At 45.8% G+C, this 26,586-nt stretch overlaps 1 protein-coding gene across 5 annotated transcripts in view; it reads right to left on the bottom strand.

The window, feature by feature from the left end:
- Positions 1-26,586, bottom strand: part of KIAA0319 (KIAA0319 ortholog) — an 806,237-nt gene that overhangs the window by 251,751 nt on the left and 527,900 nt on the right. The gene's annotated exons all lie outside the window — the stretch shown is intronic.

Genomic DNA, 26,586 nt, shown 5'->3' with positions numbered 1-26,586 from the left:
AAGCTAATTAATGACTTATATCTTTGACACGCCCCAGAAAAATGTAAACCGCAAAATCTCATAACTTCCCTTTATTCCCGTGCCTGGTAAAAGGTTAACCTCTAAGATTAGTACACTGGAGACCAAATCCAGAAAAAAAGCTTCAATAAGATTTGGACACACATAAAATCAGCCTTACACTACAGCACGCATAGAATATTAGATGTAAGATATCAGCTATGGGGATATATTTCCCCCAAGTGTTTCCGAGTAGCATCTTAGTGACAATGCAAGCTTGAATTATTTATGATGTCACTCAGGACCCTGAGGTGAAATACACCCTGCAATTGAAAGCAAGCGACTCATCATAACTATTATTTGTATGACCAACCCTGCATCTCTTTCCCGCACATGCACTGTCTCCATGGCCCATCATTATAGGGGATGTAAAAGGTAGGCATGAGGCAACTACATACAACATAAACAAATACCAGGTATGCTCTCCCATCACCACACAGTAACCAAAAAAGGAGAAACAAAAGACATGGCAGAGAAAATTCAGTATCCCTCTCCCATGTTGATGCAGCAGTCGATTATGAATTCATAATTATCTGCAAATACTGCATTCAAAAATATTAAGGGCCTCATTCCGAGTTGGGCGGTAAGGGTTAACGGTCACTGGTAATGATGCCGGTGCCGGTAAACCCTTACTGCCCTATTCCGAGGTCCCTTAGCGGGTCCCAGCAGGAACGTCAAGGGACCTTGGAGCTAATAACGGGCCAACAATTTGCGAGCCCGTTATTAGCGCCTTCCCCATTCCCATTGAGCCCTATAGGGACTCAATGGGAATGGGGAATGGTCTACAGAATGGGGACTTACCGGGTCCTCCAAGGTCGGAATGACCCCATAAATCCCCATTATGTCAGACCGGACCCGGACCTGGGTTTGGAGCTTATAGCGCCATGGCTACCTCCAAACTCGTAATGACCCCCTAAGAGTTGCTAGCAGATTCCTACTGAAGCCAAAATCGAGAAGCTTACCATAACTACTCTTTGAAACTGTTCCCACTCTAGCTCCCCTCCTGCTTCCTGTGGCAGCTCTAAAACCTCGCAAGAACTCTTACTTTCTTACTTATAGTCACTGTCTCGCCCTTCAGTCCCTTCACACATTTTTCCATCATGTCACTATCCTTGGAAGAAGTTTGACTCAAACACAAAGCTATTAAACTCTCAGCCTTGCTGGCCATCCCTATGCCCTTGTGGACGGTAAGAATGCAATCCGATCTCTAACCCTTTTTATGTGATATTTTTAATTGTTCTTTCAAAAAAGGATCCTACCTGGCCCATTTCAAACATTAAATCATTGGCCCTCGCATTAAATAACTATGGATCCTAGCTGTCCCATTACCTGCATTCTGCTTCAGACCTCATAAAACGTTTTAAACGTTTCCCACCCGTCAACTCCAAAACCATGTATTGCGACACACAGATTTTGTTACGCTTCAATCAGGCTTTATGCCAGGATACAGCACTATAGTTGTCTTTCTCATAATTTGGGATGACATCCTGTAGGTAGATAGGCAGATGACAAAGGATTAGTCTCCAATCACTTCCTTTTAGACTTATCCATGGAGTTCGACACTCTGGACTGTGAGAAACCTGTCAGTCTGTTCAGACTATAGTGCATGCTACTTCAATGGTCAAACTCACACACATTAGTTAAATTAGGAAATGTTAAATCCTGTCTGCCAAATTTAGTACAATGGCCGAATCAGGCCACTTGGCTGCACCCAACTTGAAATACCACCCCCAAAGAATTATCAAATTAGGTTAATGAAACATGATTTGAGGTGATAAATGGATTTGTCAAGTTAGCCAAGAATCTACCTCAGAATTAACATTGTAAAATTATGAAGACCCTTCCCTAGGTATTGAGGGAAGCCATGTGCAGTCTCATTTGAGTCATGGTATAAGATTATTAACAATTCTATAAATTGCGAGATGGGCAGTTTTTGGATGGAACATATAGAGAGAATAGCTGCTGGTATGTGTCATCAGTCATATCCTACAAAACATTTCCCAGCTCTCAGGTGGGTCTTGTTAAAATTATTCTTCACATCCTCACTTACCACATAACAAATGTTGAGAGGTGTAGCCTTACATTGCTATTCCTTGTTAAAACGAATGCCATGATGTTTCTGCAAGTAAAGAGCTTTCAAACAGAAAGGAAATTCTCACAGCACATCTAGTGCCCCAAGCCAGTGATAAGGGTGGATTTCATCCAGGGTAAGTCGAAGTGCACAATCCACACGGATATTAACCTTATTTATATCATCTTTGAATCATGACAAGTTTTGGAATATGAGCTACACTGAGCCGATATGACCAGAGGGGGCGTGCCAACTGTGATGTCCACGTGACAGAGGTCACGTGGACAAGTCAATAAAGGGAGGAGGAGCCTGCCATAAAGACAGTTCCTGCTCCAGGTACCCAAGCAGTGTGTCCTGTGGTCTCCTTCTGCGCTGCGAGCCAGGGCCGCGTAGCCCCACACCTCCGGCCCGACCCACGGGCCGGAGGACCCATCACACTTGCGACGAGGCAGGAGGCCAGGACTGCCTGACACAACCTGACGACCGCACCTCTTACTTGCGCCATCCAGAGGGGAAGCCCGGCAGAAGCTGAAAAGAAAAAAAGAAAAAAAAACACAACTGACCGCACAAACGTAAATGTTCTGCGCCTGGGGGGGGGGAAACAAAGTCACCTCAAGCTGCCCCACACGTGATGCACACACCCAAAGCAGCCATCAGCACATGCGCCGGCTTGCTGTCGAGGAAAAAAAAAAGATCTTTCTCCTCGCGAGCCAGGAACACAGACGCTCGCTCGTGCCCAACCACGTGGCTGCAATTGCTCCAAGGATGCGGTCCATGCACACAAGCAAAGGCACTGCATCAAGGGCCTACCACGTGGCCCACTGACAAACCTGGGCCTAGCACTCAAGGCCCCAATCCGACACACACAAGCACCACAGGCTCCAACCCCACGCTAAGAAGGCCACCACTGGGAAAGTGCACACAAGACTGACCGAGTGCACCAGGACACCCACAAAAAGGCCTGAGCACAGATTACACGCTGGTACTCATCCTGATACAAGCAGGGGCATGAAGTACCCCAAAAAGAGACAAGAGCAAGCCAAAGACGGCACCACAGACGCCCACACCGGCAAAGAGAAAGAGGAGGCTCCACACACACCAGGCACCCATAGCGGAGGACACGCAAGGACACGAGAACAATGCGCTAACAGCCACTGGAACGCCACAACATGACAGATGAGATCACAACCCGGCTGTGGCTACAAGCTTGCAATCCAGACACCAGCATGTGGCTACACACCACACAAGGGACGTTCGTGCAGCCCTTACAAACCTTTGGACCACATACTGACCTCAGATGGGAACTGTGGATACAACAATTTGAGCTCAGCCTCCTCACACAGAAAGTTGACAGTGAAGAATTGAAAAGAGCATTTCTCATGCTCAACCTAGGCACAATGGCACTCCACATATTCAACGCCCTACCAAACCGGGACACGTCAGATGACTATGAGACAGCAAAAGACATACTCATAAAAAAATTCAAGACCAAAGTCAGTGCCGATTTTGAAAGATTCAAGATGAGCCAGGCCAGACAACACCCTCAACAAAGCATAGATGACTTCCACAGCTGCCTGAGAGAAATGGCGCTGGCCTGCGACTTCCGAACGAAGAATTCTCGGTAAGACAGCAAGTCATACACGGTCTATCTTCAAATAAACTGAGACGCACCATTCTTGCTGAATCAGATCTTCCACTAGACACTATCCTGTCCATGGGCTGACTACGAGAACAGACGGATGAACATGCAATGGAGATGGAGAAAATCATAAGCCGCCTGCCACTGGATACAGAGCTGTCCAAGTGCGACACCGCGGCAGTCAATGCCCTAAAACAACAGAGACCCCGACAAAGCCAACCCGCCACACGGCAGAAGGACTGCATATGGTGCGGTGGACAGCACAGCAGGAACGATCCATGAACAGCATACAGCACCACGTGTCACAAGTACGGGAAACTCAATCCCTACGCATCAGTGTGCCTGAGCTCCAGACAGCCAAAAGACTATGTGCTGCGAGAAGCCACCCCGCACCACAAAGGCGAAGCAGGATCCCGCAGACCTACGGGCTGTCCAGGGAGACGAGACCGCCAGCACAGGGAACCATCAAGCAGACAGCACAACAACAGAAGTGGCCAGGCCCGTGCCATTGACGGTGACAACACCGACAGTTTAAACAGCGATGGGGAGCAGTCCAGCAGAGAAATGTCCCCAAACCATGTGGATAAACACTGCAACCACAGCAGAGAGACAATACACATGATCTCAGCAGTAAAACCCTGACACGAGAACCAGTCAAGAAAGACCAGGTCACGATGATGCACCATATTAGTGGATGGAGCCCCAGTAATAATGATGATCGATCCTGGAGCCACAGTAAATGTCATGCCATCATCCAAATTCAACAAACTTGTCCAAAAACCCATGCTTCGATGGCGATCAGTCCTACTCTATGCATACAACAGCAAAACGCCCCTGCCCGTGGCTGGCTACTTCAAGACAACCCTCTCTCACCGAGGAATCAGCTGCAAGACCCGCATCCATGTCGTCGTGCCGGCATTGAGACACTCCTCAGCTGTGCAACTGCGGAACGCCTGGAAGGAATCCAGTTCAAGCTCGCGGTACAATCCGTTGACATAGAACATCTGCTGGCGAAACACAAGAACCTCTTCACAGGAATCAGCTGTCTCAAGGGCAGGTCTGTGAAACTTCACATCGACCCCACCATCGAACCACGGGCAGTGCGCCACAGGAGAGTACCGTTCCATATGAGAGCCACAGTGGAAGCAGAGCTCAAGAAACTCGAACACCTGAGAATCATCGAAAAAACTTCAGGGCTCACCCCGTGGGTCTCTCCAATGATGGTCACAGCCAAAACAAAACAACCTAACGCAGTCCGCATATGCATAAACATGCGACTCCCCAAAGCAGCAATTGTGCGAGAAAGGCACATCACGCCAACAATTGATGAACTGTTAGTTGATCTAACAGGGGCAACCATATTCAGTATGCTTGACCTCAGATCGTGCTACCACCAAATCACCCTTGCAAAAGACTCACGGTACATCATCACGTTCTCACACCTAGGTCTCTGACGCTACCGACGCCGGTATCTCCTCGGCAGCAGAAGTATTTCAACATGAGATACGGAAAGACCTACAAGACCTACCAGGAGTGACAAACGTCAGCAATGACATCCTAGTCTATGGCAAAATGGAAGCCGAACACATCAAGCGGCTTGCAGCCACCCTCTAACGATTAGAGGACTCAGGGCTCACGTTCCACGAGGAAAGTTACGTCTTCAATGAGCACAGAGTGTCACCTGACCCCAGCAAAGTCAACGACATCAAGAACGCGCAAGCCCAAACCACAGCGACAGAGGTCCGCAGCTTTCTAGGCATGGCCACGTACTGCGGTCGTTTCATTCCAGACCTAGCCACTTCTACCGCCCCCATGCGCAAACTCACCAAGGCCCCCTGGGAGTGAGGAAATGAACAGGAACAAGCGTTCAGTAAGATCAAGGACTCCCTCTCCAGTGATGTCACCATGGCATTTTTTGACATCTCCTGCACAACATAACTATTGGTCGATGCTAGTTTGGTGGGGCTCGGAGCTGTGGTAACACAGAAAGATAAAGACGGAACTGTCTTCACCATCGCTTTTGCAAGCAGGACGCTCACACCAACAGAAAGAAACTATGCCCACATTGAAAAGGAGGCGCTGGCAATCATCTGGGGGTGAAAAACACTTCCATGTGTACATCCTGGGGCACCCAGTGAAAGTGTTGACAGACCACAAGCCACTCATCCCCATCTTCGGAGGATCTGTACTACACCCCCCGGCCAGGATCGAGCGCTGGCTGTTGCAATCCAACAATTTGACCTGAACATCCAATACCGAGCGGGTGCCGACAACCCAGCAGACTTTCTGTCACGACACCCACGCCCAACCCTACCACCGAACGTGAAGCCGCGAGAGTGACAGATGAACATGTATGCCAGATAGTCACCTGCGCCTGTCCTAAGACCATGAAAAGTGAAGTAATTCAAGTCGAAACGGACAAGGTCCCGTGCCTAAAACACGCAAAGGCAGCGATTCTGTCAGGAGAATGGAAAATGTTCCTGACAGCAGTCACACGGAAGACAGTCCCAGGCCAAGAGCTACTACAAGCCCTGTTCGGAATATGGCATGAACTATCCATATCACTGGATGGTCTAATTATGAAAGGGCATTGGATCGTGCTACCCGCATCCCTCCACGAGAGCCCTCAGACTGGCACATGAGGGGCACCAAGGGATAGTGTAAACGCAAGCATTCCTTAAGTCCTGTGTATGGTTACCACACATGCAGCGCAAAGTCATGACGCTAATAGAAGCCTGCGCAGCCTGTTTGTCCACACGCTGGCCAGGACTGCCGGAACCCATGAAGTGCCCCCCCCCCGGAGCGACCACCGGTGGGACGCCATAAGCATCGACTTCTGCACAATTGCAAGTGAAGCATACCTACTAGTTACAATCAACAAACACACCAGATACCCACACGTCGAGCCAGTCGCCTCCACAGATGCCACATACATGACCCCGGCTCTGGAGAAGATGTTTGCAATACATGGCATCCCATCCTCAATCCGGAGCGACAATGGACCCCGTTTCACGAGCAAAGGGTTCAGAACCTTCATAGACGATCTAGGAATACGCCACCACCACATCACCCTATACTGGCCACCAGGCAACGGGGACACCGAAAGATTCATGGCTTCAATTAACAAGACAGTAAGAATCACCAAAGACAAAGGCCGTCCATGGCTCCCAGAGCTCTAAAGGTTCCTCCGTGCCTATCGACTGTCCCCCCACTCGATTACACAAGACAGACCAGCTTCCATGATGTTTGGTGTTCCCATCTAAGCAAGCCTACCCCTACACCACTCCTGGAAGCCGCCACAAGTTGACCTGGAAGAGGTTGAGACCAAAAGGCGCAGACACAACGCCAAAACAAGGTTAGAAGAGCCACCGCCAGCGCGATCCAGATAGGAGACACGGTGCTCGTGAAAAACAGAACCCAAAAAGGAAAGATGTCCCTTCCCTATAAATCAGCACCATGGACGATATCTCACCGAGAACACGCCTCGCCTCCACCACCCGAGGACAAGAGACAGTGACCAGGAATGTCTCACACTTCCAGAAAATCCCACCAATGCAGTGGGAAGAAGTCACTGTGGAAACAGACCCCCCAAGAGAAACGACTCCTCAGTGGGGCAGCCCCACAAGCCCCAGAGAGAAAGAGAGGCCAAGTGAGGACATGCCAAAGGGAAACGTGGACCAACAAGAAGAGAGGAACAACCAGACCCACCACACCACACTGGGAGCGAGGGGATCACTACTCGCTCCGGAAACGACTAGTGCCGTCATATCTACTACAAGGATATGTACTGAACGGGACCTACCGGCGAAAGAGAGACTGAGAGACAAGATGAGCCTCACCAGCCAGCGGTAGACCACCAAAAGTTACCAGCTCCAGAAAAGAACATTGCATTCAGTTATCTAAGATTATGTGTTGATTTGTTTATCGAAAGGTGAAAGGAGATGCGATGTCCACGTGACAGAGGTCACGTGGACAAGGCAATAAAGGTATGAGGAGCCCACCAAAAAGGCATCTCCCGCTCCAGGTACCCAAGCAGTGTGTCCTGTGGTCTCCTTGCGCGTTACGAGCCAGGGCCGCGCAGCGCCACTCCTCCGGCCTGACCCACGGCCCGGAGAACCCATCACACCAACCATACTGGAACTGGCTTGCAGCCCAAGTTTGGAACCTGAGCAAAGGTAGGGTCCGTTAATGCAGATGGCAGTGCCGTTACTTGCCCTTTCGGACCACCCCGAGGGGTCATATCACCAGTGTAGCTGACACGCAGGTGCTTATGTTGCTTTAGGTACAAAAAAAGGAACCCAAACTTCCCCAGCGGTTCCATGAAGCCGCTCCACTTGGAAAATCTGTTTTGTTTGAGGCTGACCAGGAATTCATTAAGGAAGAAATACAGAGGCTTAAGGGACCACTGTGTAAGGTCTGTTTACTGTATTTTAATTATTTATCTAATGCATCCATCGTACCCGCATGTCAGCTACGCTGGGTGGTGGGAATCAGCGAATGGCGCGCCGGCCAAGCACATGACAGGCTGCTCAGAACATGGGCTTATGCCAGTGAACACAGCATGTGTTCCGAGCTTCCTGAGTGGGCGGAGCCCCTGTTCAGGGTGCTGATGTGATATGACCAGAGAGGGTGGGCCGACACTGCCGCAAACGGTCCGCTGTCCAAGTTAAGGGCACAAGCAAGTCAATGGTCCCTTTAATGTAGGAAAGGGTCCTGTTACTGGCCTGGTTGACCCGCCCCAGAGTCATATTGCCCTTTGCAACTCACACGCAGATGCTTAAGATTTTATAAAAGTGGTTACGAAGCAGTTCCACGAAGCTGCTCCACGTGCAAGGTCCATTTTCTTTGTTGATGACCATGAAGTCATCAAGGAAGGAGGGACCTTAGAAGTACAGAGTCTGCAGAACCTGCTGGGTAACGTCGGTTTCCTTTTTTTAAAAATGTATCTAAAGGACCCTTTGCTCCCTTGTGTCAGCTATGTGGGCACTAAGGAGTTGGTGGGAGAAAGGGAAAGGGGGGGCACCAACCGAGCACAAAACAAGTTGCTCAGAACATGGTCTTATGCAAGTGAACACACCCACTCTTCCAAACTTTCTGATTGGCTGGTGCCCCTCTTTAGGGTGCTGATGTTATTAAAAGGAGGCAAAAATCATTAACACTGAAGCAAGCACATCAGAATCTAGAGTCAGTGTTATTTAAATATGAGAATAAACCAGTGAATAGCTGGTATGTATGCCAAATATCATTAATGGGAAATACATGGTAACTGTTTTATTTGTAATAGTATTACTAGCAATAATATTAATTGTTGTATTAGTATTATCATTATTCAGTGTTCATTATAGCAGTATGTAATTATAGTGTATAGAAATACTAATGTACCATATTATTATAGATTGCACGAGTAGTGCTACATTCTTGGTAATAACTCTCTATCGTGTCTGCACTGCTTGCCCTAGCACTAGGATATATAAGGTGTATTTTAAACCTCCCCAGGCACCTAAAGGTCAGATTGATTGGAAGCCATAAACAAATCTATAAACAATTAGCAAGTGCCACAATAGAAGTGGTGATTATGGCAGGAAATCAATGCAGTGATGGCTATTGCTGGGAGTGGCCTTAACAGCTAGTCATAGAATTTGAGTCTTTGAATAATTAGTCATATGGGCAAATGGTTATGTATAAAAGACAAGTTGATGAAGATTTAGCTTGAATTCTAGAAAAAACGAACCTTTTTGCTGATAAAGCTGTATTTCCAGTATAATAGTGTCCTCTCCCACTCCAAGAAACTCATTATTGAGGGGAACATGTGGGTTTAAAGAAGTTACTGTTTGTATTGTGAAATAAATCAAGTTATTTTATGTTACTGGGACTTGCGATCATGGTCTTTTGCATTTGCAAGGCCTATGTGGCTTCAATCACATGCACACACATAGGCAAACACTGCAGAGATAGGAGCAGTCTACGTTACAGTAGATTGACTGTCAGGAATCTGAGAATGCAGCAGTTAAAGAGGCAGGTAGGGTTTAACAGGAAATGGGGACGATACAAGCAGATTGAGAGGGTGGGTAGAGGAGGTTACTCAACATATACACACAGGAGTAGACAGTATAAAGGGGTAGACAATATATGAATTGCATGTTTTGAGGGGGAAATTGTTCAGGGGATAAAATGCACAGAGAGTGCAGGGCCTACAACACTAGGTGAGGTCATGGGCAAGCTGGTGGGAGCAGAGCAGAGGTTGCTGGCACAACGAAGAGCAGGCTTTACAGCTGCCTGCTTGCGGTGTGGTTGTATGCATTGTATACTACACAGTATGCATGTGATGGGACTTTTACTAATGCTACAATCACCAGCTTGACAATATTTTTAATTTTGAAAGCAAACCTGCAATATGTCTCTGCTGCTTTATGGAAAAGTTGGAGATATTGATCTAGATTTAACTCACACTGCTGATTACCCTATTGGCCTAACATCTGACATTATTATTTAACACGTTAAAAAAAATGGTAATATTTAACATTGATACATCAATTTCAGTTTGAGAGTCAAAACATCATGAACATAGAGTTTTTCAGAGATTATCCTAATTCTGCTGCTGAAAGATTGTTCCCAAAAGCTTGCTGTCTAGCCATGACAAACTCAAAGCTATTTAGTAAAAGATCACGTAGTGCACATTCGTTTCAAGACAATCAAGTTGGGCCTATGATTGTGCACCATTACATGCACAGTCTACTCATTGAAGCTTTGGAGCCCATGCCAGAGGGCTCTATTGTGTGGGAGATTACCATCGCCCAAGTCAGTGGCCTTGCCCCCTAACGTGGCCGAAGGTCACCTAGTACACAATAGAGACCATACTTTTACGTCCCCTCATCCAACTTCCAGTCTGTCTCACTGACTGGGACCATGTCTCACCTGGAGGTTGTACCTGAGATGGCGCCTCTCGAGCCACACACCGCGGCATCTAGGCCGCACAACCTTGGGGCCCCCAAGAATGCGGGGGACACGGCAGGACACAGGGGATGCAGTATGTTCTCCTCCAATGGGCACCGCCATTGCGCAATCAATAGGCAGGAATGGAGTACCAGTGTCATACTTTCGGGCATGCACACTGTGGAGAGAGTCTTTCATTGCCATGTCAATGCAATCAGAGGCTCGCTCCTTCATTGACGATAGCGGGGGCTTTAAACCCTCCGCAAAACGAACCCACCAGGTCCTAACGTGTTCCATAGGCTTGTGTACCATGCTCCTTTCCTTGTCTGTCCCTGACGCCCTCTCTGTCTTGATTCCTGCCTCTCTCCTGGTCCTCCACTTCTGTGGCCTTTGCTCTCCCCTCTGCTCCTTGCACTTGCCTCCTGGTCCCGCATCTGAATTTGACCTATTGGTTTCTGGAGGTGAAATAAACATTTTCCATTAACTCCCAGTTATGACACACGCTGCTGCCTAACGTCTATATAAAACACCTCATAAGGCTCCTAAAACGCTATCACTTTTCTAATTCCTTGAAATGTATTAATGTATGAAGCATGCAGTTCAAAAAAGATGGTGTATCAGTCTTGAATTCTGTAGCAGACATTAAGGAAATTGTGATGTGCACATTTGCTCGATCCTTTCGGAACCCAATCAATACTAAGATCTTCTCTACAGTAATTGGCAAGACAAATTCGATAATTAATTTCTTTATGTTCAATACTTCGAAATTATTTACAAAATATATCACTGAACAGATTACTTGGTCCAAGCGGTCAATCTTTCCCCTATATAACAAAAGCATAGATACTGCACAAGAAAAGAGACTTTGCAGTCCTTATTCCAGCTGTAGCATTTCAAGAGGCATGCATTACAAAATCTAGACGGTCCTATTCACAAGGCATTTTCCAGCAGTAAGAGCACTTGATGATGTTTGTTTGTTTATTGTTTTTGGATAGCGCACCAAACCCGAAGGTAATAGGGCGCAAGCAGTACAAGAAGGCTTTAGGCTTAGGATACATAGAGTTACAATCATAATATTACAGGTACAATGATGGAGATATTTACAGTTCACATATTGCAGGTAAGCATACAATTACAGCAGTTGTGAGGATTACAGAGAGCAATATAGGAGGAAATTACAGTTGCAGGATTTTATGTTAATTAGGTGGTAGGTACAGCGAGGGTAGCAGGTAGGTACGTAGAGGCATACGATGCATACCATAGCAGGTACTTGGCTTGGTATGTTATTTAACATTAGGTCCTAGGGTGAGCATCATTAGTTCTGATCCATTTCTGGATGTTGCGTCTGAAGCTAGTGTAGGTTTGATCAACCCGGAGTGAGTAGGGGAGTGAGTTCCACGTTTGGGCTGCCATAATTGGGAGGTTTCTGCCACCAGATTAGGATAAATTGAATCGTGGTACACCGAGGCAGCATGAATTGGTAGACCTAGCCAGGCGAGTAGTTGTTTTCTTGACTATCCGGTTGGAGAGGTACCGTGGTGCAGCGTTATTCAGGCATTTATTTGCCAGGGAGGTTGTTTTAAGCATGATTCTATCCTAGATTGTCAGCCAGTGCTTTTGTCTTCTAAGCTCAGATATGTGATCTTTGTTTGGGATGTTTAGTGCTGTTATTAGGGCATTATTTTGTATCATTTGGATCTTGTTTAAGATGTACTTGTTGGCTCCCAGGTAGAGGGCATTGCAATAGTCCAGTCTTGAGAGCATGAGGGCGTTTGCGAGGGTGATGCAGGTGGCTGAGGATAGGTAGGGTCTGCAGGCCCTGATTAATTTGGAAGTATATGCTGATGTGGACGCTAAGGAGTTGACTTGTTTGCTCATGGTTAGTGTGAAGTCAAGGTAGAATCCAAGAGTTTTTACTTCCTTTACAACCTTAATGGTATTGCCCTCAATGTTGAAGGAGGAGTAATCGTTGTTAAGTTTTTTGAGGTTAGCCGTGGTTCCTAATATTAGAAGTTCAGTCTTGTACATCATTCAGGCAGAGGCCATGGGTGGCCATCCATGCCTGAAGGAGGAGGTAAATTGTGTTCACAAGAGCCCTGTCGGTGATGTAATTGCCCGAAAGGGGTATGAGGATCTGGGTGTCGCCTGCATAGTTAGTGTAGGTGACACCCAGATTGTCCAATTTGTCAAACAGCGGCTTCGTGAAGAGGTTGTACATGGTGGGCGAGATGCATGATGGACAATGTGGAGCAGGTAAAAGGGTCAGATCCCTCTCCCAGCACCAAGTTGAAAAACGCACACCAATTGGGAAAGTAGGTCTGCTCTTTGCGGAAGATGCCAAGGCAAACAGATGGCCATGTCCAGCAACTTCGAGTACCACATCCTCCTGGCGCAGTCCAGAGGGATCAAGATCAACGTGGACTAAGATCAACGTTCTTAGGCGTAGCCTCCTAAGAACCAGTGGTATAACAGTGATTGGTGGAAATTCATAGAACATATTGAAATTCCACTCTCAACTGTCACAGCGTCCCCCAGAGCTCCCTGTCATGGAAAGTCCCTGGAGCAGAACGACCAGCACTTCTTGTTCACACAGGAAGCAAAGAGGTCAACCTGATGAGTTGCCCTATGAGAGAACACCTCTTCCAGAACTTCCTAACAGAACTCCCACTCATGAGTGGCCCAGGTATGTCTGCTCAAAGCATCCACACTCACATTTTCTCTACCAGCCATATAACTGATGTCAGCGATGCGCTGTTATCCACAGTCCAGAACCAGATGTTCTGAGGTGCATCCCTGAAACTGAGCCCACTGACAAATGAAAAGCCACTGCAGTAACCTCATGCGTAGTTGGGCATCTGGCAAAACACAAGTGCAGGCGGCCATCAGACCCAGCAAGCATAGAAAAGCTGAGGATGGAACCTTTTTCTTCCAATCGGAAAACACACATCATCTTGGAAATGTTGGCTATTCAAACCTCAGGTGGGAAGGCCCTGCGCAGGCAAATGTCCAAGACGCCCCGATGAATCAGAGGGACCACAAAACATTTGACTTCCTGAAATTCAGAGAGCAGCCCAAGTATGTCCAGCACAAATGTGCCGATGCCTGGTCTTGGGAGCATGCTCGGACAAAACAGCCGTCAAGATAGGAAAAGACATAGATGCCCTCTCTTCTGAGATGAGCCACCACCACTGCCAGCAACTTGGTGAAGACCGTGGGCTCAGAAGAAAGGCCAAATGGTAGGACCTTGAATTTCTAGTAGCAGTTTCCCACTGCAAATCCCAGGTACTTCATGTGCTTCCTGTGGATGGGCACAAGGAAGTAGGCATCCTGAAGATCCAGAAAGACCAGCCAATCCTGCAGGTTTGTAGGCTAGGGTGACCATCTTGAATGTGTCTTTGCATATGTACAGGTTCAAGAGACTCAGATCTAGGATGGGGCATAGACCCCCCCTTCTTTGTCACCCAAAAATGAGTTGAATACCATCCCTTGCCTCATTATGTGTGGGGTACTGGATCTATGGTGCCTTTTAGTCGAAGCTGACAAACCTTCTCCAGCACAAGGGGCTCCAGGGGCAGGAACCGGTTGGCAGGTGGATGCTCTGGAGGAAGTTGAGCAAACTGTAGACAGTATCCCTGGTGAACGACCTGTAAGGCCAGGCATCATGAGTGGTAAGGAAGCATTCATTGAAGAACCAGGATATTCTGCCTCCCAGAGGGGAGGGATGGTGGAAGTCCCCTTCATAGGGGCTTTGCACCGTGGGCTGCTGTTGGCACAACAGAGATTGACAAACCTTCCCTAGGGGCATTTCTTCCCTGTTGGGGCGGCATTGCACCTGTTTGCCTGGGGAGCTTCACCTCTACTTGTGTTAGCGTATGAGGTAACGGGGTGAAAACCCCTGTCCCAGCTAATGGGGTTACCAGCTGTTGCTGTTGAATCACCAGGCCAAATAATTTTGCAGTTGCCTTCGAAGAATGGAATTTTTTGAGAAATTTGTTGGCTTTCATACGAAACAGACTGTTGCCATCAAACGCCATGTCCAGAAGTTTTGCTTGGACATCCAGGGCAAAACCTGATGTTTGAAGTCAAGAGTATCCCCTCACCACTGTGCTGGTGGCCATAGTCCTGGGCATGTAATCAGCAGTGTCCAGGCAAGACTGGAGGATTTGGTGGGAAGCCGCCATCTTTCACCAAAGCCTCAAAAACATTCCTCATGTTGACCACAGGGATGCATTCTGCCACCTCAGAAATTACTTACCAAAGTCCAAATGAAAATTTGGCTAGGGCACAGGAGGCATTCATACATCTCAGACCAAGAATTGCCACACCAAAAATCTTTCTTTCACATGCATTCAACCTCTTGCTCTCCCTATACAAGGACAAAGAGGGGAACGATTTGTTCAGGTTCGCCTTTGCGGCCTGGACAACTAAGCTTTCAGGTGATGCAAGGGAGGTGTGACGAATCAAGGGAATTTGTCCCTTCTCCCGAAGGGGCACCCCCTGTAAGGCTAGGGAGGTGAGCCGGCTCTGCAACATCTCCCTAGGGCTTGAGGGACCTCACCGAGAGAGACTCCCTCTTTGGGGACAAGGACTCCCGTTCCTGTTAGGAACTCCCTTCACCAGTAAATATAATGACATACATGGGACTACCAAATCCTGTCAAGTATAAAGAATGCTCTGAATAAGAGGCTGAGTGATGCTATTCTTTAGGAGAAAGAGAAAATTTCTCTTTAAGGAAAACTAACCAATCCACTGAGACGAGGGGACTGAAAGGAGAACACTCGTCATGTAGAGAATGACAGTGAGGACAGAGAGAGAGAAAGAGAGAGCAGTATGTCTCCACGCAGGAGAGGTTCGATGCTGAGGTGATCCTGGGAAGAGGGGGAGTCATTGCGGGACACGCAACCCGTGAATTTCAAACTTGCTGGGAAGCAAGAGAACGAAAGTTGAACAGTCAGCATGCCAGAGAGCTTGAGAGGAGAAAAATGTGTGGTGGCGTAATCCTGAGAGAGTCAGGGTGGGCGGCTGGCCCATGCAACTACGCCAAGACAATAAAAGGGAAGCCGCTACAAGTGACAGAGTTCCCTGGTGAGATACCGTGGAAACCAGGAGAAGTCTGAAGACCACAGGCGATGGACGCTGAGGAAGCCGGCTCACAGGTACAACAAAGTCATCAAACTGACGCCAGACCCGTAAGAGTGCCAGGACTGTTTCCTAAGAAGGATCAAGGTAATGGGGGTCCAGGAGGCACGGGAAGAATAACAAAGCATATAATAGAGAATTGGAAATTAATGAAATAAGCATGAAACCCCTCAAGTTTATTGAAGGAGAGTTGAATACAAGTAGATTATCATTGTTGCATATGAACTGTAATAGTTTGGGGAAAAGAAAAAGATTCTTCCCTGAAGGGGATGAAAGTAGAAATACAATACGTTTACTGAAAGTGAACTCTGTTAATACAAGGATAGAAAGAATAATTTATCCAATGAAGGACCTGCATGAAAGTGAGAGAAGCCCAAGATTATCTTTGATGAATGAGAATACCTTGAGTAAAAGAGATACCGAAATCCTCAAAGGAGGCAATCAACCATGGAATATATTTCTATCTTGGAAAGAACATGTGAGATGCCCAAAGTAAATGAGTGTGAAATAAGAAAGTGGATATCAGGAGTAAAAGGCCAAAGTAGTCAAACAAGCTAAAGAAAGTAAAGACTTGCCTAAAGTAGAATACACATTGTGTAGTGTGAGAAAGGAACTATCTGAACTGAATAAGAGAGTTGCCAAACAGAACATATACCAAGAAAGCAAGTGCTAAACGCACAAATCAAGAGAAGGGAGTCATTCTCCTGCCTTTATTTTGTTAAGATAAGCAATAGGGTCAGAATAGTTTTGGACGGTGGACAGATTTAATTTTGGACATTGAGGAAATGAGGACTGACGAGTACCTTAGTTATCCTTTAGCTAGGGAACACCCCACAGCTATCGGATAGCTTGGCCTTTCTGACTTTGATTTAATACACCTTACCTGAAATGTCCTCAAAGAGTCTGAGTCCTTCTTCTGACCCATCACAGAGGACAGTAACAGTGGGTCAGAAGATGGTGTCCCATGCTTTATGGCTAGGTCTCAGTCAACTGTTAGAAATGCGGCCAACTTGGACCGCAGTTCAAGTACTGGTGATTCCACTGCCTGGTTGAACAGCAGTAGGGTCTCTTTCTTTGGACCCTCATCCTGAATGTCTGTTAGCTCATACTACATCTTGGGTCGAGAGGGTTCCGGAAACCCCAAGGTATCCACAACTTTAGCTATTAGGCCCAGGGGCAAACAGGCGCTGTAACAAAGTACAAAACAGACCACATGAAAAAGATAAAACCCTATAGTCGACCTCAAATATACAACTAAAAGAGCAACAGTACAATAAAACAGCAGAGATAAAATCAAAAAAACACATCAATAAAAGCACAATTACAAGTAAAATCAAGCAATACAAAGAGCACACCCAAAATTAGGTGAAGTACAAAGTTTTGAGCGCTTTCTTAAAAGGTGCAAGGAATGACTCTAATCTCAGCTGAAGAGGCAGACTGTTACAAAGATCAGGATCAAGAAAGTTAAAAGCACGTTGGCCAGCTCTCTCATGGTTGACCCGAGGCACGGACGGCAGATTGCTCTGACTATATCTCAACACATGGGCATGTTGTTTTAAGCTCAGTCTCTGTTTGAGATAGAATGGGTTATTACCAAAAGGGCATTTATGAGCAATGGTGAGCAGCCTAAACTTTAGACGCTCTTTCATTGGTAACCAATGCAAGCCCCTTCTGGCATCAGTGACGTGCGCTCAGCGCTTGACACGGGCCGCAATCATCAAAACATTGGTCTGCACTAGTTGGCCAGGTTGTTCTGAGGGGCCCTCATGAGTAGACTGCCGCAATAGCCTTTTATGGCTCTGATAATTGCACAAGCCAAAGTGGCACAATTTCTCTCTGAGATATAAGGCTGAATCCGGCTTAAAAACCTGAGATAATAAGCAGAGCAAGATGACACAAAATTCATATGATCTTTCATGAAAAGGGTTGAATCCAGGTATACACCGAGAGTTTTAACCTTCCAGAGCACATCTATTAAAGCGCCTGCAGTGGCAAATCTCTTGTATGCTGCAGACAGTTTATCCAACCTTTGCTGTGTCCCCACAAGGAGTAATTCTGTTTTAGCTTCATTGAGCACCAATCCATTATGTGCCATCCAGCCCTGGATAAGATTAGAGAGAAGTCTGCCACATAATCACCCGATAATTTTAACAATATTTGAGTGTCATCTGTGTAGTTCATGAATAAAACATCTGTCATTGTAAGGAGCCAGGAATGAGACTCGGACAGAAGGGAATCATGCATTTGGCCAAAGACGTCCATTAAAATAAAAGGGTGTTGGGGAAATCCCTCACTGCTTTAAGAGGTGTTTCCCTACCTAAAACCAAAACTAAGGACCTTTCAAAGTCAGAATGTCTAAAGCAAAACCGTCTGGTGTCCAAAGTACGAGTCGTTTATAAATGTTCAAAAAGAAAAAATGCACAGCTCCAACACAAAAGTTCCAGAAGGATAGAGTTCCTTGCTCCACAGGGTGGTTCCGTTCCCCTGGATGTCTCTTACCTCTGTTTCTGTTTCAAAGATATCAGTTTCAAAGATATCAGTTCCTTGAGTTTCTCTGGATCCACAACACAACTGGCACAGAAATCAACTTGGCTCTTTGTCTTTATCTTGTTAGGATACTTGGTGTACTCTCCTGCTAGGTTTTCACTTCTCTTCTCTTTGGTTTCACACAGTCTTTTGATAGTCCTGATATATCCTTCTCGGGACCGTTTCAGGTGATGTATTTCTTATACACTGTTCAGTTTGTCCACCCACACAGGTGGCCATTGTTTGGACCCAGTGATTTATTAAGGTACAAACGGGAGACTGTGTTATAATCTCTGTCAGTAGGTCTCACCACTCATTGGCGATTTTCATTTACAGAGTTCCTGCCAGTCCCAGTCACAAAACACTGTTGCTAAAGTACAATTGTGCCGTCGGAAAAGGGATTTGGACTGCATATCTGACAACGATCTTCTTCAGAACCTGCCGTACATACAATCCAATATGGATTGTTCGGACCATTATTTTAATCTGATGTCCTGCTTGCAAAAAAACTGTAATCACATTGCCCCTCTCAAAGCCCTCAAAGAAAATAGAAAGAAAAATAATCAATGCTACAATGAGAATCTTAAAAATCTAAAGCAAGCATACAAGAAGAAGGAGAGAATTTGGCTCAGTTAGAGACGAAATCTCACATCTGGCAGCTAAATCAGCTTTGGCGATGTACAAAAAGGAAATTCTGTTTGCAAAATCTTTAATAATGCAAAAACAAATTGACCAAGCTGAGAATAGACCAAAAGCACTGTTTCATGCAATAACAAATGGTGCCACTCCGGAGAATGTTAATTCTCAACTTCCAACATCAGTCATTGTGGCTAACAAATTTAACTGCTTCTTTCAAGAGGAAGTCAATACCATCCGAAATAACATCTCTGCCTGCCCAGCCCCTAATGAGGCTGACATGTGTATACCCTATTCCTCATCTAGTCTTTGACCTAATTTCTCTTTTTCTGCTGTTGGGTCCGATGAAATCCTTAAATATCTGGAAAAGCTGAAACCAACGAACTTCAGCTATGACCCAATTCCAGCATATCTGGCAGAACAGCATGGTTTGGCACTTAGTGAACCTTTGGCTTCTATGATAAATGCCTCATTATCACAGGACTGTATTCCTCTTGAGTTTAAAAAAAATCTTTTCCTCACACCACGTTTAAAAAAACTGTTCTTGAACTATAAAGTCCTCTCCAACTATCGTCCAATAGCTGGCCTATTATGGCCTGCTAAGTTCTTGGAGAAAGTGGTGAAGAAACAACTTCAGGTTTTTATAGAGGAACATAAGATCCTTGACTGCTTTCAGTTGGGTTTCAGCCCAGGTCATGGCATTGAGACTGCCCTGGTGTCAGTGTGGGACAATTTGTTGAGGACGAAGGTACTGTCAGCATGCTTATCATGCTGGATCTGTCGGCGGCCTTCGATACAGTTGACTTTGAGATCTTAAGTGGAAGGCTGTCATCAGTGGCATATGTTTCAGAAGAGGCCATGAGATGGTTTGTGTCCTTTTTGTCCGACCGCACCCAACAGGTGCAGATGGATGACTGTCTCTCTGAGACTGTGCCGGTTGAATATGCGGTACCCCAGGGGTCCTCATTGTCGCCCCTTGTTTATATTTGAACATTGCTGAATATTCTTGCAGAATTTGGGTTGTCATACCACTCATATGCGGATGACACCCAAATCTATTTACGACTGGCTTCTGGCATTCTCGCAGCGGGTTCTCTCACGTGGTCCGCTTTCCTTTTCTTCTTCCTTTAGCCAGATGGCTTCAGAGAGCTCTGTGTAGACCCACAGTCTCTCTGTCCGCACTGAGAGAAGCAGCTTTCTGCCTCCAGCAGCACGCCTCAGTCAGCTGTTTCTGCTATTTAAATGTCCCAGCCACAGGTGTGCGCTCACAACAACTAGAGCACAGCTTGTTTTCTTGGTCTTTGTTGCTCTGCACTGCTCAGCTAATCGTCCTTGTCCAAGTATTCTTGTAGTTATGGAAATGGTAGTCCATTCTTGATGTTTTACATGTAAAGTCTGAGTAAGAGTTCTCAGTGGTCTTAAAGGGCAAGTTAGCTCTGAATGACTTGTAGGTGGGATCAAAGAAGATGTTTTCATGAGTCTTAGAGGGTATGCCAGATTTTGACAGTTTACATACAGAGTTAGAAGGTCTTCCGCATACTTCCTAGGTGGATAAGGGGAGGTGTAACAATATGCCATTATGGCATTGGGTATGGATGGGTTGCCCTCAAGAGAGGAAGGGGAATACCATGCCTTGTCCGATGGTGCCCTGATACTTTCCTGGAGGTTGTCTCCCTCCATGTGACCCTCCCTTATATAGCCTTCTCCAGGGTCAGGATCAGGTAGCGACTGCTGTCCCGACCATATGGGGAGAGCTCACCCCCTTGAAAGGAGTGATGAAACCACTGGATTCATCACAGTCATCCAACATCCCCAAAAGCGGTTTCATAAAAATATTAAACAAAGTGGGTGAAAAGCAGGTGCCCTGATTGACCCCATACAAGAGCTCCACTGGAGAGGCCATTGCAGCCTTTTAAAAGACTCTCGTGTTCTATTTGTTAAAAAAAGATCAAAGTCAATCTGCTGCTATTTTAGATAAAAATGCCTTGGATTGTACTCTGTTAAACAGCATGGTAAAATCCACAAAAATACTTTTGTTATAAAAGTAAAAGAAAAGGAAAAACCTATCTTGCCCTATTTCTAAGAGGGGTTGCCCTACCTCAACCAAAATACTAAGGACCCTGTCAAGATGTCGACTGAAGTAAACTGTCCAACATCCTGTGTCCAAACCTATTTTGTCCTTTACACTCTAAATCTAACTAAGGAAAAACTGGGTGTCTTCTTGCTGCAGGAGGTGGCGTCTCTCGTTCTGGATATTTCATTCAAATGTACAGTTCTTGATGAGAAAACACAATGAGTGATTCTTTAACTTAAAAGTTCTTGATCTTAAATCTTCTTCCAAACACATACAAAACACAATTCCCAAATATAATGGGATGTCTCTTCCCCTGTTCTCCAGCTCACAAATGTAATGTCAAGGCTGGTTCACTATCCTGCCAGACTTAACTATAGATCATCTTTATTCTTTCTCCAGTACACAAACATAGGATCAAGTCTGGTGCACTATTCTGCCAGATCTGACTGTAGCTCTTCTTTTCACCATAACATAGTTCTCAAAGATCAAGGGGGGAGTCTAATCCACGGTTTTACCAACTGATTCTATTTAAAGCTCTACATACATACAAATATTCCGTAATCCACGGTCTTACCAACTAATTCTATTTAAAGCTCTACATAAGCATAACATTCCTCACATGTAACTTATATTAACTCATTCTCAGTGTTCCCCTTCTTATTGAAAGATTAGTGATCGCATATATGCTGTCTTGGACCAAGCGCATGCTGCTTTAGTACAGCGCACTCGGGCTTGCAGCATTTACAATGTACTGAAAACAAAGAGGTCGCATTGATGGGACAGTCTCTCACCTCTCATTATCTGTCTCGCGTTCGATCGCGTGTAACATGAAGTCCGTAGGGGGCGTCTGTTGGCGTCCCCTTCCTAGTTATTCAGAGGCTCAGTCGTCATGGCAACGGAATACATAGTAAGTACTACGGAATGTTTGTATGTATGTAGAGCTTTAAATAGAATCAGTTGGTAAGACCGTGGATTACGGAATGTTTGCAAAATTAATTTAAAACAGCAGGACGCTGCTAGAGGCGAATTTAGTAACACGCACCGATTAATTTGTTTAGAATCAACTATATTAATGGAACTCTGGGCAGAGGGTGGAACTGCTTTACCCAAACTTGATTACTAGACATGCAATCCTTAGTGACAATATTGCTAAATGAGCATTTACTTTCTTCAAGGGATCTAACCCGAAATTGGAAGAGCAGACAATCTCTGCTAAACTAAATTAAAGGGGAATTAGAGAAACAGAGGTAATCAACAATATTCATTCTATACTTCTAAATTAAGAATGTGACCATATATGAAGTGCAAACTAACTTAGTTTTGTGTACCTTTCTCTTGACCCTCTCTGTCCTCCCCATTTCCCTACCTATTTTTGTCTGGCTATTTACTTTTTTACGTTTTTTGCTTTTTTTTTTGATTTTTGCATTATGATTTTCTTTAAACAAACATACTGCACTGTTTCAATTGCATTACATGTATGTATAATAATGTGAATTAACATAATATTTCTGTTACTGTTGACACTTAATTTTTTTTTAACATATATTGGAATTAGCCCTGATTTGAGAAAAGTCTATAAAGGGACCGAAACACGTGTCATCCTAAAAGGGCATTTCTACATATTAAATCTTCTTTTGAAACTGGGCGCAGTCTCACGCTGGGTCTTCCCTTCTATACTATCACTTCAAGTGAGGTTGGGAGTTTAGCGACTCCCACAGATTAGACTGTTTCAATGTTTTAATGTCAGGTGTACCAGAAATACCAGAACAGTTTTATTTCTGAGCCGTCTGTATGCCTTGATGACACAATGTTTCCTCAATGATTGCTCCATAGGTGATCTGATCAATAGGATTGTGTCTGTTAAAGGGGAAAAAATGCTCTCTCTGGAGAGCCACATAAGTGCTCCATAGGAGCAGTAATGTGTTTGCTACGGAGGAGTTGTGGTTTGCACGCCCCACTGGTGTTCAGATGCAAGCCTCAGCCCGGGTGATTTTGCATTCAGCAGTTGCTGGATATATTTCCCAAGAACAACTTCCATGTGGATGCCGTGGTAACTAACAGTGTCTTTTCTAGTTTCTTCGTGCGACTGTGGAATGTGAAAGGTAGTGTGATCCGAGATGAAAAGGAGAAGTTTAGGAGGAAGACCGTGGTATACACGGAACCCTGATCCTGCTCACAAATTCATGAATACATTCGAGAACTCAGGTTATAGCAATGAAATGACGAATATATATGATTTGTTTCTGGTGCATAGCAATATTTTTTACTTTTACAGATGTGCTGGGTGGGTCCTGCACCCTTCAGCTTTTTCTGATTGCGGTTGTCATGGAGTGTAGGTGGGAAAAACAACCTAACATAGTGAAAGACACTTATAAAAGCACTAGTTTATTCAAGGGGGTGTGGACTGCAGATCAATGGAGCGGACGGACATGAACCCTGTGCGCTCTGACCTGCTAGTGTACTCCATTACATTTCCCCAGAAAATTGCAATAAAATTCTGTCGTTAACAAAAGAAAGTGATGCAGGAAACACTGCCCTTTTTGCAAGCGGTCCCACTGGTGAATAGAGAGTGGGCCTCTTAAGATAAAAGACCCCGTTGAACGTCTGTTCAAGGAAACTTTTTGCTATGGCTATGAGTTGGGACCTCAAGGACTGTGCTTCTGGCCACTGGCCAGGGGTGTGGGGACCAAAGTGCTTGAATTCTAGGAACAGAACCCAAAGAAAGGTGCTCGGGAGCTGAACTCTCGGGGCCATCCATGTATGTCAGAAGTTCACCTATTCCCAGAGCCGATTTCCAGCCTGCCGAACTCTGTACCCTGCTTGAGACTGCCGAGTCGGATTCCTGAACCTCCAGAATTGGAGCCCATGGACAATGCGGGGGAGCGCTGCAGCCACTGGGGCTGGCAGACTGCATGCAGAACTCTTCTGTGCTCTGGTCTGACGTCCAGTGTGTTGTAACCCTCTCTCCCACTTGAGAGTGCAGATCTGGGAGAGATGCATGGCGATCATCTAGATTCACTATTGGACCTGTCCTCTACATTGATCACACTCAGGTCATTGAGTGCGGGGCAAGTGACAGGCAGACCCCACAAATTTTGGAGGGAGAAAGCCATACAAGGGGGTGCTGGCATGGCCAGAGATGGCACACACTGGAATGCTCGGCAACAGAGTGCCAACATAAGCATGACAGAGGCTACAGATGCCTGCAGGGTTAAAGCCTGGAGAAGGTTACCCCACTAAGGAGCCCTTATCATGGGTGAGCCACAGAGGCCTCTTACAGATGGCATTCTGGTGAGCACAGATAAAACACTAAGGGCCTCATTACACAGTAGGCGGTTAAGGGTACCGGTATCGGTAAACCCTTAACCCCTTACTACGAGCTCCCTTTGCGGGACCTGACCTTAACGGCTGGTTTTACCAGCCGTTAAGGAACGGGCCCGCTAAGGGACCTTGGTGCTAATTACGGTACCGCAATTTGCGGTACCATAATTAGCTCCTTCCCCATTCCCATTGAGCCCTATGGGGGCGAAAATGGGAATGGGGAAGCGCCTTGGTGAATGGGGAATTACCGCCCCCGCTCACCTTGGAGTAGGGCGGTAATTCCACCATCCACCAAGGCGAACACGGTAAAATACCAGCGGCAACCCTGGCGCTAATAGCGCCATGGTTACCGCCTACCGTGTAATGAGGCCCTAAGATTTTAAATTGCTCTACAAGAGTGCCTAATCAACATCAAATTCATAACATCTCCAAACCTCACACAGCGTCTAATGACCTGCTTTATTAGAAATTGGAGAAGCAACACACTCGCAAATCAGGTGCAGCACGACTTGGAGCAAACCCAAAACATAGTCACAAGCCTATAAAAAGTGCAGCCACATCACAACAACCAAAGGGAAAGGGATGGCTGGAGGCAGCGTGGAGAGCTCAGAACACCAACCGCCATTTGGCTTTGACACAAGATTCAACGGATGATCCAACACTGAAACAAGTAATGGCATAGCTCAAAAGTATGAGGCTGTCCCTTGAGGGGAAGATCGGAGAGTCTATGCAGATCTCTCTCTACTGAGGGAAGATGTGAGGAAGATCTCAGACAGAACCTCGGCCACCAAATAACAATTTTGTAACATGGAGGACACAGTGGAAACCTTAAAGGGACAAATGGTCTCAGCTTTTTATCCTTATCCTATATTTTCTTTATCGCCTCCTTGCTGTAGTTCTGCTTTTTTCAATCACTCTTCCTCTGCTTTGCTTTTTCTCAAACCATCCTCTGTCCTTACTTCTAAAGCATTTGTCTTTGCCTCCTTAATATCCCTCCAACCCCCTTTTCCCCCACTCTGTCTCTTCCCATTCACTTTTATAAGATCCTCCCTCCATTGCTTGTTCTGTCACTTTCTCCCTTTCATTCTGGATATTACGTCTACCACTTTATCTCCTCCTTCCCGATGTTCCTCTAAACCTTCCATCACAGTGCTTTCTATCACTTCCTCCGCCCCCTTCTTGGTATTCCTCCAACCTACTTTACCACTATTTTCCTCTGCGTCTCACTCCTCTAGTCTTGAACTCCCACAGCCTCCATTCAATGCAGCTCCTGCACTGTTCTGATCCTATGGCTCCCACAACCCACACTTTCACTCTTTCAGTAGATCTCATTATTCCCTGCTTGCTCTTCCCTGTGGCTAGGCTCAGAACACAGCTTTACAGGTATGTGTGCTCATTACTTTTAACATTGGTTTGGCCCATTTTTAAAATCAGTAGCCGTCCTGTTAAAAGCAGTGTGCAAGGTTTGCGAATTTCCTGGTTCAGGACGTTGTAAAGCCGGTCTGCCATCTTGCAATGCATGTCGTGTTCGCGCATGCGTGGAAGCTTCCAAGCCACAGTCTGGGTCTAAACATTTGAAACTTCAACTTCTGACTTTGAGTCCAGATGGCCCGCTAAGTCTCATTTATTATCAGTATTTGTGTGTCCCAGAAAGGGAAAGGGAGGGACTTCATCTCCCGTGGCGTGAGGTGGGCAGAAAAGGGATCCTCCCCACACCATCCTCAGACATAGCAATAAAGTGTGGCTAGTGGCACATCGCCCCCTTGATTACCACCTCATTCGTGATAAGGGCGAAGCATCAGACTTTGCCACCCTGTATAACTTTGAAATGTGAAATTAAATGTCCACTAGGTAAAAGAAACTACAGCGATAAAGAAGCTGCATTAATTTGTTTTTTTGTTTGTTTATTTTACTTGTATAGCGCGCCTGAACAAGGGGTATCTGGGCGCTTGTAGATAAGAAGACAGTTACATGTTATAGATCATACAGAATAGTACATAAAACACATGATACAGAACAAACAGAAAAGTACATAGGACATATGATACAGATCAAACAGAATAGTACATAAGACATATGATACAGGGCAGGAATGTGATAGTGCAAGCATAAGTACAGTCATGAGTGAGAAATTTGGAACATTTGAATCCTTGTATACATCTTGGTGTACTAATGATTACTTATATAAAC

This window comes from Ambystoma mexicanum, chromosome 5p (genome assembly GCF_040938575.1).
Source record: "Ambystoma mexicanum isolate Mex_15411 chromosome 5p, UKY_AmexF1_1, whole genome shotgun sequence".
In the NCBI taxonomy this organism is placed as follows: domain Eukaryota; kingdom Metazoa; phylum Chordata; class Amphibia; order Caudata; family Ambystomatidae; genus Ambystoma; species Ambystoma mexicanum.
Note: the sequence above shows the minus strand (reverse complement) of the source record. Positions and strands in the feature narration are given on the sequence as shown.